The 17,521-nt window shown below is 55.2% G+C and overlaps 1 protein-coding gene and 1 long non-coding RNA gene across 14 annotated transcripts in view; one reads left to right on the top strand and one right to left on the bottom strand.

Annotated features, from left to right (window-relative positions):
• Window positions 1–17,521, top strand: part of Camta1 (calmodulin binding transcription activator 1) — a 734,954-nt gene that overhangs the window by 667,522 nt on the left and 49,911 nt on the right. The gene's annotated exons all lie outside the window — the stretch shown is intronic.
• LOC134472894 (uncharacterized) lies at window positions 10,593–16,705 on the bottom strand. The gene is made up of 3 exons (XR_010042908.1): window positions 13,091–16,705; window positions 11,928–12,057; window positions 10,593–11,635 (listed from the first exon to the last, which is right to left on the bottom strand). It is a non-coding gene; the product is annotated as an uncharacterized LOC134472894 (long non-coding RNA).

Consider the following 17,521-nt stretch of genomic DNA (forward strand, 5'->3'; position numbering starts at 1 on the left):
GCCTTTTACCAGTGTGGCACCAGGAGGGGAGCGGGCCAGTGCCACACCCCGTATCCGTCCCAGCACGGAGAGCACAGCTGGGACTCGCGCAGGAGGGCAGGGTCCCCAGGCCCCTGCGCAGCCCTGGGCCTGGCAGTGCACCCTGTGTCCAGGCAGATGGTGCAGTGGCCGGGCGGGTGCTCCCCGCCTCCTGCCAGCCGCCGAGCTGTCTCTGCGGCTCCCAGGCCGGGTCCCTCCGCCTCCACCGCCCCCGGGCTGTTCCCATCCAAGCCGCCCGCCCGGGGAGCCCAGCCCAGGACAGCGGCAGCGGGAAGGGGTGGGGGCGAGGGGACCGCAGTGCCGGCGAACTGGGGCGCGGCGGCCGGCGCGCATGCACACCACAGACACACGCACACGCGCGCGCTCACGCCCGCCGGCGCGCAGCCGCAATGCAGGGCCCTGCGTGGAAACGCGGGCGGCGCGGGCCCCCAGGGGCCCCTCTGCGGCAGGACGGCGGGTGTGGGGTGCTCGGGAGGGAGCTGTGCCTCGCAGGAGCCCTGCGTTCCCTCCTGCGTCTCCTCCTTTGAAGGCGGGGGCGGGGTGGGATGGGGTGGGATGGGGTGGCCCCTCCCCCATCCCGGTTGGGGGAGGGGGCAGTGTTTGCGGACGAGAATTCTTGCCTTCGCTGGTTTAAACAATGGGCTTGTGCGCCACACTGGAGGCCGGGCCGGGCCGAGCGGGGCGGGGCGGGGGGTGCTGGGCCGAGCGCAAGAGAGCCGGAGCGCGCGTGCACGTGGGCGGCTGCAGCGAAGCCTTTGTCCCCGGGCGCAGCTTTTGTCTGTGCAGCCCCGCCCAGTCAGGGGCTATGGTCTTCTCCGAGGGGTCGTGGCTTGGGGGCTCAAGTCTCCCGAAACTCTTAAACTGCGATGCAGCCTTCCAGGCAGAGACACCCCCACTCCCACCACCCGGGAGCTAGGGGAGGCAGAGGGAAGGGAATCGGGAGAAGGAGGCACAGCAGTCCTGGGGAGCTCAACCTTCTGGGTCTGGGGCTGCAGTGCTGCTGTCCACTCGGGAGGCTTTTCACACCCTTTCTCGGTCCCCACTGTGAACTCTGGGGCCGACATCAGGTCGGCCAGAGACCCCTGCCCCTGGGTGGCTCACGCTTGGCAGCAGCGGTATTTGTGACATGAATGCATGTGTGGTGACAATGAACGTCCGCAGAGGGTTTATTAATCCAGTTTAGTGCTCAGAGCCGCTTCCCAAGGGAAGTGACCCTCTCAAGGGTCTCCAGGCCCAGTAGAGGGAAGGAGTGTCCCGGGAAGGAAGAGGGGCGGGAAAGGACAGCTGTCTTTGGCCGAGGCTCTGCAGAAACTGACATGGGCACCCTTGGTCTCCCAAAGGTCCAACTTCCCAGGGCCTGACCCTAGGCTGCTGGCTCATACCGGGTCCCAGGCTAGCCGTTCATTTGGGCTCGCAGGGGGAACCTCTTCCAGCCTGGAGGGAGACAGGCTGTGGCGGTTACCCTGGGGAGCCCCTGAAGAAGGCCTCTGGGCATGTCACTTCTGCCTGCGGTGGCCTGACCTGGCACCGCAGTGCTTTGCTGGGGAGGTGTGCTGACTGTTAAGATTGTCCTGCCTGTGCCAGTGTTTGCAAAGAGAACAAACCAGGCCATTTGAACTGCAGCTGTGCAGCTGAGGCCGTGGGGCAGGCACTCATCCTGTCAAGGGCACAAGGACACCTTTAAGTGACCTCTGTGCTGGAAGTGGAGGTGGGTGGAACTGCTTTGTCTCTTCCCTTAGCCACCTGATCTCCCAGGTCAGGTTGAGAAGCCCAGCCCCCCCTCCCCCAGCCTCACCCCCTGCTGGCTGGTCTCCTGGGAGCCCCACTAAGCTGCTTAGAGGATTTCAGTTGCTTCTCCAGCCGCTGAGCCTCCTGCCTGGGTGAGAGAGGATTGGATGCATGCAGCACCTCCTGGGTACAGACCTTTTCATCTCAGACGGTAGGGGGAGGCAGGAACTGGGGGCTGGAGCCTCATTATCCACACCAGCTGGTCCAGCCTCTGAACGGAGATGGTTCTTGAACTCTGAGGCCCTTGGCTCTAGGTGAGATGTCTGGGGAACCAGAGCCTGCGCCTGTGCAGGGAGGTGGTGACCGGAAAAGCAGGCTGTGGCCTCCCAGTCCCCTTGCTGATGGATGGCGGCTGTGTAGCTGACCCAGCTGTGCCCATCAGGGACGAGAGACCCCCCCTGACCCGGATGTGGATCAGCCTAGGGACAAGGAGAGGCCGTCCCAGCTCCGACACCGGCCTTCAGGAGGCTATGGAGGCTTCTTCCAGGGTGGCACGCCCAGGGTTTCTGATGAGAGGGTCCATGCCAGCTCCTCCTGGGCTGTCCCCTGCCACCATCCCATCCAGCCCACCTTGCAGCCACCCTCAGCAGGACCTCCTGTGAAACATGGAAAGGATCAGAAACGCAAACTGAGAATCACCCTAGGGGCAGGGACAGAAGATGACTAATTCAGTTACTAAATAATTTCAGCTATTATTTTACTAAGACAAGTAGAGCTTGTTTCATGGCATGGAATACAGATTTTTAAAGGTAGGACCTCATGGGTGACTTGTCTTGACTTGGGCTGTGGCTTTGAATGACACTCATAATCAAAGCCCAAGGCCCCTGGCTCCCTAGCTCCCCTGTTCCTGCCTCTGGGGGCTCAGGGTATGAGGACCTGGCCCTAATGAGGGGTCCTGTCCAGAGCCTTTGCTGAGAGCCACCTAGCATGGGGCTGGACAGATGCCAGCTATTCATTACAAGTCTCTGGGTGCTTGTACACATAGCCATAACTTGAGGGACTCTGTTGGCAGCAGAGGAAGTGGCTGAGTGGCAGGAGGAATGTCCCCAGGAGCTAAGCCCTCCTCTTGCTTCCGAGCTGTGTGCTAGGCAGACACGCTTTCCTTGGCTCTGTGAGGGCATCTAGTCATGGACAGCAGTGTAGCTGTTGGGATCCTCAGAGAGCCAGCTGTTGCCCTGAGCCAGGCACAGGGTGTGGGGTGACATCCTGCTGTTTATAGCTGGGGCTGCACCATAGGTATCTGTACGGCAAAGCTGGTCACCTTGGAGCTGGTCTCCATGCACGCTCCTTGCAGCCATGACAGATGGTCCTTTGCCACCTCCTCCCGGTGGTAGAGGGACTTGGGAAGGGCCAGGCTGCTGTCGAGGTTTCTCAAGGTGTCACCTAGGGCCACAGTGGACATGTAGCTCATTAAAAAGGCTGAAGGCCAGAGCCTCTCAGCCTCCAGTGGGTAACGCCAGCCTGCTCTCCCCGGGCCATGGCATTCGCTTCCTGCCGTGCAGGTGTTCACGGAGTTCTGGAGGCTGCAAGACTGAGGCTGAGTGTCAGCAGGGTTAGGCTTCCTGCCCAGGCCGTAGGGAGGAATCGTCCTCGCCCTCCCCCATCCGCTGGTGGCTGCTCACAACCCAGCCTGGCCTTGGCTTTTACAACATGACTCCAGTCTCTGCCTCCACTGCCAGTGTGGCGGCAGTGTTTTCTGGTAAGGCAACCAGTCGGTGGACAGGTACCCACCCGTTCCGATGTGAACCTGTCTTAACTGATTTCCTCCAATTCATGCCTTACAAAGACCCTAATTCCAGATAAGCCGCTGTCCTGATGTTCTGCAGGATGCCCAGCACAGCACCTCCTGGGAATCTAGGCCTAGAGCATCCAGAGACCATGGGGTCTGTGCCAGCCTTCAGGCCTTGCTGAGGTCATAGCTGCCCCCCAGAGCTCCTCAGAAGCGTCCTGAGGGTTTGCTTTGCTGGGCCCCAGCCCTGGGATGTGGTGTAGACCAGGTGCTGCCCCATATCTGACTCGTAGTCCTACCTAAGAGGCGACCTTTAGGAAGGGTGCACTGAGGAGCAGGGCTCCCCTCAGTCTCAACTGCATATTGCTTTTTCTGCTGTCCATCCTCTGCCACCATCATCCTTCAGCCCTAATCACCCCATGTGTCCTAAACTGTGCCCGGGCCAGTCGTGCTTCCGTGGTCCATTAGGGATGTATTTGGGATGTGCTGTGTGCTGGACACTGTCCAGGCCCAGGGGCATCATGGGTGGAAAGATCATGACTAGGTAGCAAAGGACAGGGTCCAATGGTGATAAGCACAGGATGGTCAGGGAGAGAGGACCAGGGTAGACGTTGGAAGGGAAGAGGGTTCCACGAGAAGGGGATGGTGAATGAGGAGATTGAGCCAGCACCCTAAGATCACTGGAGGAACAGTCAAGGCAAGAGTGGGGTCCCCAGGGTCAGAGGAGTCTGGCCTGTCGGAGGAGGCCAGAGAGGCCTCAGGGCTGCAGTACAAGTGCAGGATACAAGTATGGTGGCCAAAAAGGGCCATGTGAGAACAGGCCACATAGTGTCCATCCTGTCCTGCAGTGCAGGGAGCCTGGGTTTTATCACAAGGTCAGTGGGGAACCCCAAGGATAATGTGTCCACAGGTTCAGGTGTACATTTCGGAGGCCCCGGCTGCCCTGCCTGCTGGTTACAGAGTGATTTCATATCTGTTTACAGGGAGACTGCCCGGCAGCCCTACGTCCCATTTAGACAAGAGATCATGCTAGCTTTGATCAGGCTGATGACCATGAATTCGGAGGGATATGCTGGCTGCGGGGGGCATTTGGAGATAATGTCGGGGGCCCTGCCAGTGACTGGAATGTGGAGGATGAGAAAGAAGCAGCTTGATTGGGGCTTGAGCATCTGGAGAGCCAGTGGGGCATTCCCTGGGATAGAGGAGTGGGAGGGAGAAGCCGGTGTGGGAGCTGTGGGAAGGGGGAGCCTGCTTCTGGTCTGGTCACAGCTGACAGCCTGCAGAGGGACGTGGAGCTGACAGCTGACTTTGAAAGTCTGGAGACCACAGAGACAGCCCCAGAATGGAGGTGAAATTTGGGCGGCGGCGGCGGCGGCGTGAGTTTGTGGGTGTAAATGCCTTAGAATTGTGGGTGCAAGTGCCACGAGCTCACAAAGGGGTAGAGACAGGAAAGATGCTGTGAGTGAGCCACAGCCAGCCTGGTGTCCGGGGTCAGCAGAGGAGAAGCTGGCCAAGAGGCTGAGTGGACAGCAAGGTGAAGGAAGGCCGGGCAGCTGGAATCCCACTGGGGCTGAGAAGAGATGCTACTTCAAGAAACAGGATATGGCTGACCATGTCCAAGGCCGGGGAGGTGGGAGGAGCATCTCAGTGGGAGAGACTCCTATACCGGAAGGTTGGGAGAGGAGACGGGGGTCCATCAGCTTGAAGAACTCAGAGAAGCGGCTGAAAAATCCCTATGAGATGATCCACGCCTGTCTGCACCCACAGCCACAGCCTGGAGCAGGACAGCAGAGGACAGGGGCCACTTGGACACTCACTTGGCCCAAGGGAGCCTGGGTATCTCTGCCCACAGGAGAGAAGAACCCAGGCCCTGCTTCTCCTCCCTGGTGCCTCTGGTGTTGATCGTACAAGCTGTGTGCTAAGCCTGCGGACCTGGAAGGATCCCGCCTATCCTCAGGCTTGTGGGGATCACATGCAGCTGCCCTGAGCCCCGGAGACAAACCCCTTTTCTGTGCTTCCCACAGGAAAAGCCCCAAAGTAAGGCCAAACTGAGATTCCTTCCAGCATGTGTAGGACATCAGATCAGAGGACATAGCCCTGGGCCCCTTGGGAACTGCGGACAGGACCGGTACTCAGTGGGGGGCATGCCTCAGCTCCTAAATCATAAGACTGTCCCCCCTCCACATCTGGAGGCTGCTCGGTGGTTCTGCAGAAAGTATAGTCCTCAAAGAAGGCCCTCTTAGCCACGCTGGAACTCCAGAGAGGTCAGCGAGTCTGGGGTGCGACTGTCCAGGCTGGCTTCCTGGTCCCTTCCTGGGAACCCATCATGTCCTGGAAAAAAATGGGGGCTCTGGTCTGTTTATCCCACCCTGAGACTGAGAGACCAGAGAACATCTCAGCAAGGAAGTGAAGAGGCAAGAGAGAGGTGGGACCCAAGGGTGGAGGGTGGGGCAGGGGGCAGGGTAGTCCCCAGGGTCCCTGGCCAAGGTGAGAGGAGGCGTCTCCCGCACACCAGCTCTGTGCAGGACTCCCAAGAAGGCAGTGCTGGGCCTCTCGCCGGGGCCAGGAGCAAGGCCTCTCCTTTTAAAAGCTCCTAAAAATACACTCGTTTCCAATCCCTTCTGGACAGCCCAGTGACCTTGTCACCGCCTCTGTGACACCAGGACATTCGAAATAGTCTTTGATAGGCTGAAGACCAGCCCTGCAGTAGTCTGCCAATTCTCTGCACTCATTCTGAGCTTGGAGTCCTTTGAGGGAAGAGGAAGGGAGGGGCAGGTGTGTGTGTCACAGGTCCCGTGTGTGAGGGATAACTTCGATGTGTTTTAGAAACCAGCTGCAGTAGACCCCAAGGGAGCCTGGTTGACACATTGTCTACGCCGTCCTCTTCCTGGAAGCAACCTGGGCCCCAGGAGAGCAATTTGTCCCGGATAACACATGACTGTGGGCAGAAGCCCCCTTGCTCCTCAATGCCACCTTCCTCCGTCCTCTGCCAAACTTGCCAAGGAGGCTCCTGAAGCAGGTACACAAAGGGGCCGGCCAGAAGCTGGCGGCCAGAGTTTCCTCGGGGACCTGGTTCAGTGAGCCGATGTCTTTTCTCAGTATCTGTGCCCATAAAAAAGGGAGAATCATGACCTGGCTTTTGCCCCACGCTCCACTCCAGGCACACAGATGAGGAAGACCCCAGCAGAGGCCCCCAAGGGGCTTTTTCTCCTGCCAAAGCCTGTGAGGTGCTGGGAGCTGAGTTGACAACTCTGCCTCAGCCCCTCACCCAATTTGATGACATCTTAGGTCAGTTCAGTGGCACCAAGCTCATCAGTCAATCTTTGGACCCGTGGGAGAGCGGGCAGTCTTCCATCTGAGCCACTGTGATTGTCTCTTTCAGCAAAAAGTCATGATATGGAGCCCCCGTTGCAGTGAGGCGCCCTCCCGCCAGCAGCCAGGCACCTCACATTCACGGACACGGAGTTCTCTCTCCCAGCAGTCACTGTTCTGCTGGGGCACACAGCCTGACCCCCACTGTCCGCCTGTGGCCTCCACGCTATGAGAGTCCTTGCCTTCTGTCATAGTGGTGTTACTTCACAACTGGTCCCCAGAGCCACAAGTGTGCTTTGTCCTTGACTCCCCACCACTGCCTCACAAATGATGCTTTTTTTGGGGAGGGGAAGCGAACTCACGACCTTGCACTTGCCAGGCAGGTGTTGTACTGCTGCCCTATATCCCTGGTGGTGATGCTCCCTTGTACTGGGCCTTCCCGTCACACTGCGTAAATTCCTCCACTACCAGGTTTTTCTTTGTAATCACTTATTTAAAGCTGTTCATGGAGCTGGTCCCCCATTAGGTGCCAAGTGCTGCGCCTAGGGTGCTGGCAGTCAGAGCAAGTGAGGAGGACAGGTGAGGTCCCCACTCATCAGGCAGACCCCCTCATGGAGGAAAAGTCAGCCCTGGCCACGAGCCTTCTTGAGACTAGCATTTGGGGTGCTGATCCTGCACGGGGTCATCTTGGAGAGGCCTGGGAGGGACTCCTTGCAGAGGTGACACTTGAATTGAGATGTGAAGGAGGAGCAGTGTGCACCGAAGCTCCTGGAGGGCAGGCATCTTGGGAACATGAGGGTGTGGGTGAGGAGAAGGTGGCTGGAGGGGCACGCAGGTGCAGGGCTGGGGGGCTGCCACGGAGTGTGGGAGAGGCAGCGATGCAGCCGGGCTTGCTTTGTAAGGTGTGTTCTCGGTTGCTGCATGGAGAACAGATGAAAGCAGGGCTCAGGTGAGTGAGGGAGGTGGGTGTGTTGTCTGGGCTCAAGGTGACAGTGGACTTGGTCCTGAAACGAGGGGACAGAATCAAGGGACAGTGAGAAGGTGGTGTCGATGGGACCTGTGTATGGATCGGTCTTAGGGACGGGGCTCTGTGTCATTCACCTGGGAGAAAGACCAGTTGTGAGTTGGGTTGAGGGGGCTTGGGGAATCTGCGGAGAGGGCGGATGGCCAGTGAATGGAGGATTGGAAGCTCAGGGAAGCAGACGTGCAGGAGAGGGAAGCCCCAGGTGTCTGCACGGAACGCCTCATGGGTGGGTCGAGATGGACAGGAGTGAGAATCCAGCTGCGAGGTGACGTTAGGGACTTTGGTCTTAAAGACCATCATGCCTTAGGACAGGGACATGACAGATATTCTTTCAAGGATGGACGGATGTGTGGATGAGTGGGTGGATGGATGGATGGGTGGACAGATGGGTGAGTTGAAGGTTAGAAGGACAGGTGGCCCAGGTGTATCTTTGGGAACATAGTCCTTGCTGTTGACTGACTGGCTGTAAGCTGCAGCCTCCCTGATGTCAGAAGCAGGCTGGGGAGGGTGTCCGGCACTGACCAGGCACCACCACCCGCTTCCTGATCTCCTGTCCCTGGACAGGTTTCCAGCAAGTGTCCCAAGACAAGGCTGCAGAAGCTGGAGCCGTCCCGTGTTGAACACGCTGCCTCCAGATTTTGAAGGGGTCACCCAGTGAGCACAGATAATCCTGTCTTCTGCTCACTCAGTTGGAAAAGGCAGGGACAAGCATTCTCCTTTCCAAGACCTCGGGACTTAGTCACCCTTTGGGTCACCACGGGGTATGCTGCCATCCGGGGGCCCCGTGCCTCCCCATTGCCTGGCCCAGCGCAGCCTGGCTAGGGGACAAATGAGTAGACGATGGTGGCAGGGATGCTGGCCATGAAAACCTTCCTATCTGTATCCTTCAGCATGAAATCCCCGGGTACCAGAACACAGTGGCAGGAAATGACAGTGGCAACTGCCAGCCCATCCCACACCCAGTGCTTCCTATTCACCACCCTCCCAGGCCCCCCAACAACACTGCTTTCTGCACTCATGGCCTCAGGATATGGGTCTTAGGCTCCTCAGCCCCAAACTGGGCTATAAACCATGATGGAGGAGACAGCCTGGGCGGAAGACGGTGTCTCTACCCACCTGTCACCCAGTGGTAACTGCTGAGCCCCAACCTGCTGAGAAATGCGGGTTTGCCCATTGTATTAGTCCATTGTCCATTACTGTAAAGAAGTACCCGAAGCTGGGTGCTTTATAAAGAGGTTTTTTTCCACCCATCATTCCGGAGGTTCAAGGGTGTGGCACCAGCATCATTTTGGGCTGTGGTGAGGGCCTGTTGGTGGGTGGCGTGGGCATGTTCAAGAGGAAGAAAACACATTTCTAGATGAAAGCCAGCGCTGGGGTAAGGGAGGGTCCTGTTCTGTCACACAGCCCTCTCCTGAGAACTCAGAATCTCATGAGAACAGCATCAACCCCAGTGACTTCCCGCCAGGCCTTACTTCTTAAAGACCCCACCATTCCCAACATAGTTGTAGGGGTGGGAAATACATGAACCCTTGGGGGCCAACTATGTCTGAACCGTAGCACCCATGAATTAGCTGTGCCCCTGTCGCCAGAGAGCTTAGGTCCAGGGCAGGGTACAACCAAGACGACACACTCGGTGGGATAGATGCTCCCTAAGACGGGGAGGATGGGAGGGCAGGGGAGGCCTCTGCGCCCCCGTCGTTACAGTAGGAAGCTATGATCTGTATGCTGAGCGTGGTCTCCATGTGTGCAAGTGTTCAATAACTGCACATTTAGGGGGAACACCAGACTACCCTCACTTCTGACACCAACTGCAAGTTCAGGGGTCCCCAAGACCACCCTTTGGTTTGATAACTCACTTGGAGAGCTCACTGCAAGTTGCTAGACTCACTTGGATTTCCCCAGAAGGACGAAGATGGAAACCAGCCCAGGGAGGAAGGCAGAGGCGGAGTCCAGTAGGCCGAGCTTCCGTTGTGCTCTGCCCTCAGAGTCCTGTCCTGGAGCCTCAAGTCCGTATTGAGACTGTGTCACATTGGCACGATAGATGGCCTCAGTCTCCAGCTCCTGCACCGTCAGCTGGTAGCAATATTGTGGGTCTTTTTTGGCATGCCCAGCCCTTACCCTAAAAGTATCCAAGTGATCAGCCCCTGCATTCCTTTTTCCATACAGAAGGGATCAAACTGAGGGCCTCACACTTAACCAGGCAAATGCTCTGTCACACCTCAGCCCCTGCCCTAGATTGTACCGTTAGATTTCTCTGACCCAAGACCCCAGGCACACAAAGATGCTCCCATCAGACACTGCACTCTGAGGGCTTAGGGATCACCCCAGAGGGTGCGAGTCAAAGCCCAGCCTCTCTTCTTCGGGCAAAGGTAAAGGAATGGCATCCTGCCCCCTCTGCACTCACCTGCCCTCTCCTGCCCCTCTGACACCTCACCCCAGGGACCAGATGCTTCTCGGTGCCTTCACCGAGGGAGGGGAAGTTGTTGTGTGTCCAGGGTGTCATCTGTTGTTTATAAAATGCCACCCCTCCTAAGATACTGTGTAGCACTCTGCAGTTCTCTGGGGACTCGTGGTATGGGTGAATACGTTGTGTTCTGCAGGGAATATTATGCACCCCTTCAACTTTCCTGGGAGAGATGAACATTAACTAGATCATAGATCCATGCACCTTGATACGAAATTAACTGAGAAATTCAAGAAGCCTTGACAGCTAAAGTTATTAATCTAAAAGATTCCCTCAATCACTTCCTTAAATGACTCACTTGCTCCATGGCCCAGGAAGCTCTGGAAAGGACCCTGCACCGTCTGCACCTTGCAGGCGGCAGCCCCAGCTGGAGCTGTGTCCCCTTCTCACCAGCATGGTCCCCATGGCTGTTTGCTGCAGAAGACAGGCGAACTCTTGTCCCCTCCCTTCCTCCTCTATTGAGCTTGGCCCTCAGGGATCTGGGAAGTCACTCTGGACAACCAGTGTCCCCCCACCCCGTGGCCGACCTGCTCCAGCAGTGAGTCTCTTCCTTTTCCCCAACACAGATGAGACTGGATCTGGCTGTGCAGTTGGAGAGCAGCTTGGGATAGACACCTTCCTGCTCCGTAATTCACCTTTCTGGGAAAGGCAAAGGGGCAGGTGCAGCCTTCAGCCGTCTGGTAAGGTGATGACAGTTCAGTGTGACTCTTAAGGCACAGAAAATGCACCAGCACCCTCATTTGTCAGGCACAAAGATGTTTGTTGTGACGTGAGAAGGCAGAGGAAGTAGGGCAGTGGCTGCCCTCAGGGCCAGCTCAGAAGTGCTGAGGACGTGGCCTACAGGGCATTCCGAGCCCTGGTCACCCAGGAAGTTGGAAATGGTGGATGCATCTTCCCATGAGTCTTACCACCCCTCTCCTGGAAAGCCGCAGGAAACAGCAAGCTCTGAGCAGAGGGCAGAAGCTCAGCAGGGGACTTGAGGCTCCCAGGTGTCTCCTTGCACCCAAAGACATCATCCCTCCCTGGCATTTTCATTTCCCGGGCTCAGGAGGAGAGTGAGTGGGTGCTCGCTTGGTATTTGGTAAACTCGAGTGAAAATCAGGAGGCTCTTTGGGTGGGGCTGCATTTCTTGTTCCAACTGCAGACGCAGAGCAGTCCCTGGAGTCCACTTGGAGAAGGGGCTCTGCTTCTCTGGCCTGGGGCAGCAGAGCCAAGCTGGGATGGACTCCTGCATTAGTCCCAGAGTGACAAGCTCCAGGCCTGTGTCAGGTGTGGCTGCCTGCAGAGACACCATTACAGAAAAGTGATGGGGCTGGGGGAGGGGCGTGTGCCACACCTGCACCCCCCCCCCTGCTGCTTTTCTCAGCAATGGCTTTTAGCACCTAGGTGTCTGCAGTGGTCCCAAAACTAAATCTGACAGCCTCTGCCCTCACCCCATCCCCTGCCAGGCGCTCACCCAAAGCAGCTGGCATTAAAGATGCCCTTGTGCATATTTGGGCTTCCTCTTCTCCGTTGCTCTCCTGCCTTCTGGTAACATTGGCAGCTCCTCCGCTGGAGAGCCTGGTACTTACTGCGCTGAAGTCACTGCTTCCCTGAAGTGATGGAGACGCTCAGGACAGTGATGTCAAAGTGGCTTCACCCTAGGTGCCAGGTCTTCTGCCTCCTGCTGCCCATCCTCTTGCTTCCCTCTAATCAGAGCCACTTGGGGAGAGAGCACAGCATTGTGGAGCGTGCCCCGTCCTCGCTCCTTGGGTTGCAAGGTGCCAAGCACCCTCTTTGAGGGCCCAGCTGGGGTTTCCTGCCTTCTAGAAAGGCCGGCTGCCTCGGGAACCTGGGATGCTCTAAGGCCTCAAACCTGGGGCTTCCTGAGCTCTGGGCCAGGAGGGCAGAAGGGTGGGGCCCTAATGTGGCAAATGTGTCCTTGAACAAGGAGCCACGGAGGAGGCCAGCGAAGCCTCAAGTTCTGCACACTTGAGAGTGTGCAGAACCTGGAAGGCCTGGGAGCCCCTGGCTAGGTAGAGAGGTGTGGGCAGGTGTGGGATTCCCGCTGAGAAGCAGGGACTGGGCTGGGCCCAACTTTTGCTGCTCCTGAGGGCGCTACAGAGTAGGCTTTGGCCAGGACCCCTTCCCCATCTGCCCTGGGCACAGTCACACAGGCAGGAATTTGACAGTCTGACCCTTGGCTTTGCCACCACTTCCAGAATCAGCATTAGACACACAGCCAGTCCTCCAACCCGCCTTCTGCCTGGGGTCAGTGTCTCATGGCTGGAGGGAGGGCGTGCCAGTCTCTGCTCCTTGCTTAGTAGTTCTGGGCAGAGCTCTGTCCACTCAGGATTCCCCAGCCCCTCCTGCCCCACTGTGAGGGGACACAGAGGGCTCAGAGAGCAAGGATAAACACACTTGCCAACAGTACCCCCATCAATCGCTACCAACCAGGGCCACCTCCCCTTGGCCAGTCTGCTTTGCTCGCGTGAAATCTGCTGTTGCTTTTCTCCTCTTTGGTGTGGTATGCGTGTGCGTGTGTGTGTGTGTGTGTTCCATGGCTTTGTTGCGATGTAATTAACATACCATGCACTTTACTTATTTAAAGCATACAGACATTTTCAGCATATGCACAGAATTGTGTAGTCACCACCACAAACTAATTTTAAAACATTCTCACCTCTTCCCCTTAAAAAGAATTCCTCATCCCTCCCTGGCTCCGTCCCTCCACTCCAACCGCGCAGTTACTCACCTGCTTAGAAACCTGCCCAGTCTGCACGTTCGTTGCCAGGAGAATCGTACAAACTATCGTCTTGGATCTGGCTTCTTTCCCTCCCTTCCCATGATGCTTGCTGGGTCCATTCATGTTTATCGCATACCGGGACATCATCCCCTTTCACCGCCAAGCATACTCCTTACGTGTGGGCTCCGTTTTCATCCTCTTGCCAGCATCCCCAGGGGGTGGGACCAGTAGGTTTGCAATTAACCTGTGAGGCGACACCAGCCGGGCTTTCAAAGTGGCTGCACTGTTTCACATTTCCAGCCCCATACGTGAGGGCTCTAGCTTCTCCTTTTTCTTGCCAACTCTTGCTATTATCCAAGTTTTTCATTTTAGTCATTTAGAGAGTGTGAACTGGTATCTCATCATGACTTTGATCTCCCCAGGTGTTGGGTATTTTTTCATGTTCTTATTGGGCTTTCTGTATCTTCTTTGGAGAAATGCCTATTCTGAGCCTTTGTTCATTTTTCAAATTGAATGGTTAAGAGTTTTCTTTACTTTTGAGCTGTAATTTTCTAGCTTCTAGACCCTTAGTGAGGTTTCCAAATATTTTCTCCCCTTTGGTGAGTATTTTCACATCATGATGGTATCCTTTAAAGTACAAAAGTTTTAAATTTTGTTGAAGTCTAATTTACCTGTTGTTTCTTTGTGTACAGCTTTGATGTTCTATTTAAGAAATCAGTGCCAAATCCAGGTCACAGAGATTTACTACTATTTTTCTAAGAGTTGTGTAGATTGAAGCTCTTATGCTGTGACCTTTGTCCCACTTTGAGTTGATTTTTATATATGGTGTGAAGTTCCATGTTGTTTATCTTTTAGTGCCTAAAACATACACTGAATCTGCGTCTTTCAGTTATGTTCAAATCGTCACTTCATTTGAGCAGAATTCTGTTCATTTTGTCTTTAATTGGAAGCTGCCATAAGCAGAAACCCGATTTCTTGTCAGACAGGAGGGTTTAGATTCTAACACAGTGACCAAGAGTTCCGTACAGTTGTTTATTTCTCACCTGTGCTATAACCTGTCAGCAGAGAGACCCTAGGCTGGTAGAGACCATCAAGCCTTCAGAGTAGCCTCGGCTGGGAAGGGTGTGATAGGCAGGTCATTGACTTTTTTTTTTTTTTTTTTTTTTGTCTTTTTCCTTTTTATCGGTACCGGGGATCGAACTCACGACTGCCTGCTTACAAGGCAGGTGCTTATGCCACTGAGCTAAATCTCCAGCCCCAAGGTCATTGACTCTTGAGGCTTCTCTGTAATGATGTGTGTCACTTTTACCACATTTCAGTGGCCAGAATCCCTTGGTCACATCTGACTGTGGAGGGTCCAGGCCAATGTAAAGTATCCCCAGCGGCAAGAAATATTCATGATCACTTATTTCACTGGAGTGTATTGAAAGAAATTCACAAATTTGAACTTTCCATTGTGCATCTCAAACTTTAAAGACTTATTGTAAGAAAACTCCCCTGTAGACATTTTCAGGTCGTGATGGTAAGAGATCAGAGGCAGACAGAATGCGTGCAGGCTTGGAATCCAAAACTCAGATACGCTGTTCCCCAGAGCTGAAGTTCAGGACCAAGTATCTGACTTCTCAGAGCCCATGGCTTCCCCTCTCCACACTGTCCTTCCTGAAGGGAGTTTGTGGGCGTGGATCGGAGGTGAAAGACGTCCAGTAAGCTGGGATACTCTTTGTCCTTCCCTGCACTGGGAGCCTCCCTCGTGGTTCTTTCTGACACCTGCAGCAAGAGGTTAGGGTTGGGACCGTGAGGAGCTGTTCCTGTTTTGACGGACAGAATTTGTTCTTGGTTTTATTCCACCAAGTGGACTCATAGCTGAGTAAAATTTTCTCTATTTTTAAAAAATTCATTCAGGGGGCTGGAGATTTAGCTCAGCGGCATAAGTGCCTGCCTTGCAAGCAGGCAGTCGTGAGTTCGATCCCTGGTACCGATAAAAAGGAAAAAAGACAAAACAAAAATCATTCAAAGTTCGCTAAAAACCCAGTGTAATGTGCTTGAGTCACACACGTGTTACTCTCTCATTTCCTGACTTAGAAGAGAGGAACACACGTACCCCCAGGCACCATCACCTGTGGGTGCTCAGTGCCAGGTGCATCACAGCTGCAGATACCTTCAGGCACACCTGGTTCACCCGGCTCACCCTGCTCCAGCCCCACCCAATGCTGTGCACAAGGGCCAACCAAGAAAGCTCTTACCCCTGGGACTCAGAATAGCAGCCCTTTCAGGAGGACGAGCCCAGCTAGGACCAGCAAGAAGATGTCCCACTGCTGAGTATCATGGCTTGGGCTGTCTGAATGGGATGCTCCAGCTGGCTGGCCCCAACCCAGGCAGAGGTGCTCAGCCAGGGCTACCTGTGCCACAGCAGCCATAATCCAATCCTGTCTCACAGGCCAGATGGACATAGAGTTGCTGGAACAGGGTGAAGTAACATGGGCTCGCTGGGTCACCTGGGGAGCTGGGGCACCCAGGGCTAAACTCTGCCCAGGTCTTTTGTTTTGTTTTGTTTTGTTTTTTTAATGGTACTGGGGATTGAACCCAGGGTCTCTTTCCCCAACTTACTATTATTGTTTATTTTGAGACAGTCTTGCCAGGTCAGTAAGTTGCCCAAGCTGAACTCAAACATTAGCGCCTCAACTTCCCAGAGTGGGTTACAGGCATGTGCCACCACACCTGGCTTTTTTTTGTTTTAATCAAATCTAGGTTGGGGATATAGCTCAGAGGCACAGCATCTGCCTACCAAGTTTAAGGTCCTGAGTTTAATTCCCAGTACAACAACAACAACAACAACAACAAAAACAGGCCCAGGACAAAGAACTTTCCCACCAGAGAGATGGGATTCCTTTCTTTGGCCGGACCCAGGTGCCTGCACCTGGACATGATTTTAAGGACCCTGGTGCTTTAGAATAGAAAGCCAGGTACCGTCCCCCATGTTCTCCTGGTTGAACTCTGTCATTCACAGTCCATTCAGAGCAACCCAGCCGCTGTTCACTGAGCACATACAGTGTGCCCAGCCTGCACCCTGCAAAGTGTCAAGATAGGTAAGATTTTGTTTCTGCTCTCCGGGAGATGAGGGCTGCCTTGCTCTGAGCAAAAACCTTTTACTGGAGATGCTCATGAATGCACGAAATCCATGCAGAAAATGCATAAGTATGCAACTTAATGAGCCTTTGCACACTAAAAATCAGGGCCCAGGTGAAGAACAGAACGTTGCCAGAAACCCAGAGCCACCCCTTCCTAGCCTCCAGTAACCACTCACCACCACTCTGGGTGCCCTGCTTAGCAGACAGCAACACTATCTGTGGCAGGTACTGGTATCAGCACTTCACATCTATTGATTCATTTAGTTCCTGGCCCAGATATGAAAGTAAAAACCAGAGCATAACAGTGGCAAATGGCAGAACCTGGCTTTGAAGCCGGACGGTTTGTCTCCAAAGTTGGTGTGTCCTTAACTGCCACCTGTTCACTGCCTCCTCTGGAAACAAACAGAACCTACTGTGGTGGTGCACCGCCCAGCACTAGCAAGAGCCCTGAAATCAGTTCAGTCCAGAGTGTCAGGAAGCCATAGGGGTGGGAAGGGTTGCTCTAAGCCTTAATGCATACACAGAAGTTTCCCCAAGAATTCAGGGGAAATGGTGCCTAACCAGCTGGGAAATCGCTGCGCTCTGAGCTGTGACAGGCTCCAGGTAGATCTGAAGGACTCAGGAGCGACAGAACACTTGTCCAGGTGTTTGGACTTTGCAGAGCAGACTTTGGAACAGGAGACCTGTTCAGAGGCAGTAGCAGCCTCGAAGGACGACCATGCAGAGTGGTTCTCCTCCCTGCCTGGGAGGTGTGGGCACAAAGAGGCCCTGCATTTGGCCTCTACCCAAAGATTCACAGTTGAATATGTGGTTTCTGGAGTGGAATTCTGTGGTTGTTTTTGAGTGTGTTTGGGTGGGGTCTCTCGACGTACTCCTTCCTGGAGGACTAGATTGAATCCAGAGGTTGGAAAGGAGTCATTTTTAAAGATAATGGAATATGAAGTGGGTGGGGGAGAACGTTTGTCCGATCCTCAGTCTTTGTGGGTAGGTGGTCACTAAAAACAGGAGGACACGCATGATATAGAGGAAGGGCTGCTGCCCACTTGGGGTGACTACAGGCCGAGTGGGGAGGTGTGGCCTGGGCTGGTGGCAGGAGCTGAGGCTATTATGCAGAAGTGCCCCAGCGGGCAAAGGCAGTGTACAACTTTTGGACATTCAGGTCAGAGCCAATGAGTGGGCGGAAGATCCGACTCTGCCAGAGAGGGGGCGCACTCTGCCCTCCCCGGCCCCACCCCGTCGCCGCCCGGCCGAGCCTAAGCCCGCTCAGCCGGCGCCAGACTCCCGGCCGCGCGCCCGCGCCCCTCCTCCACGG

The sequence above is a fragment of the Cavia porcellus genome, unplaced genomic scaffold (genome assembly GCF_034190915.1).
Source record: "Cavia porcellus strain 051 isolate PalLab524CR breed Dunkin Hartley unplaced genomic scaffold, mCavPor4.1 scaffold_25, whole genome shotgun sequence".
NCBI classification, from domain to species: Eukaryota; Metazoa; Chordata; class Mammalia; order Rodentia; family Caviidae; genus Cavia; species Cavia porcellus.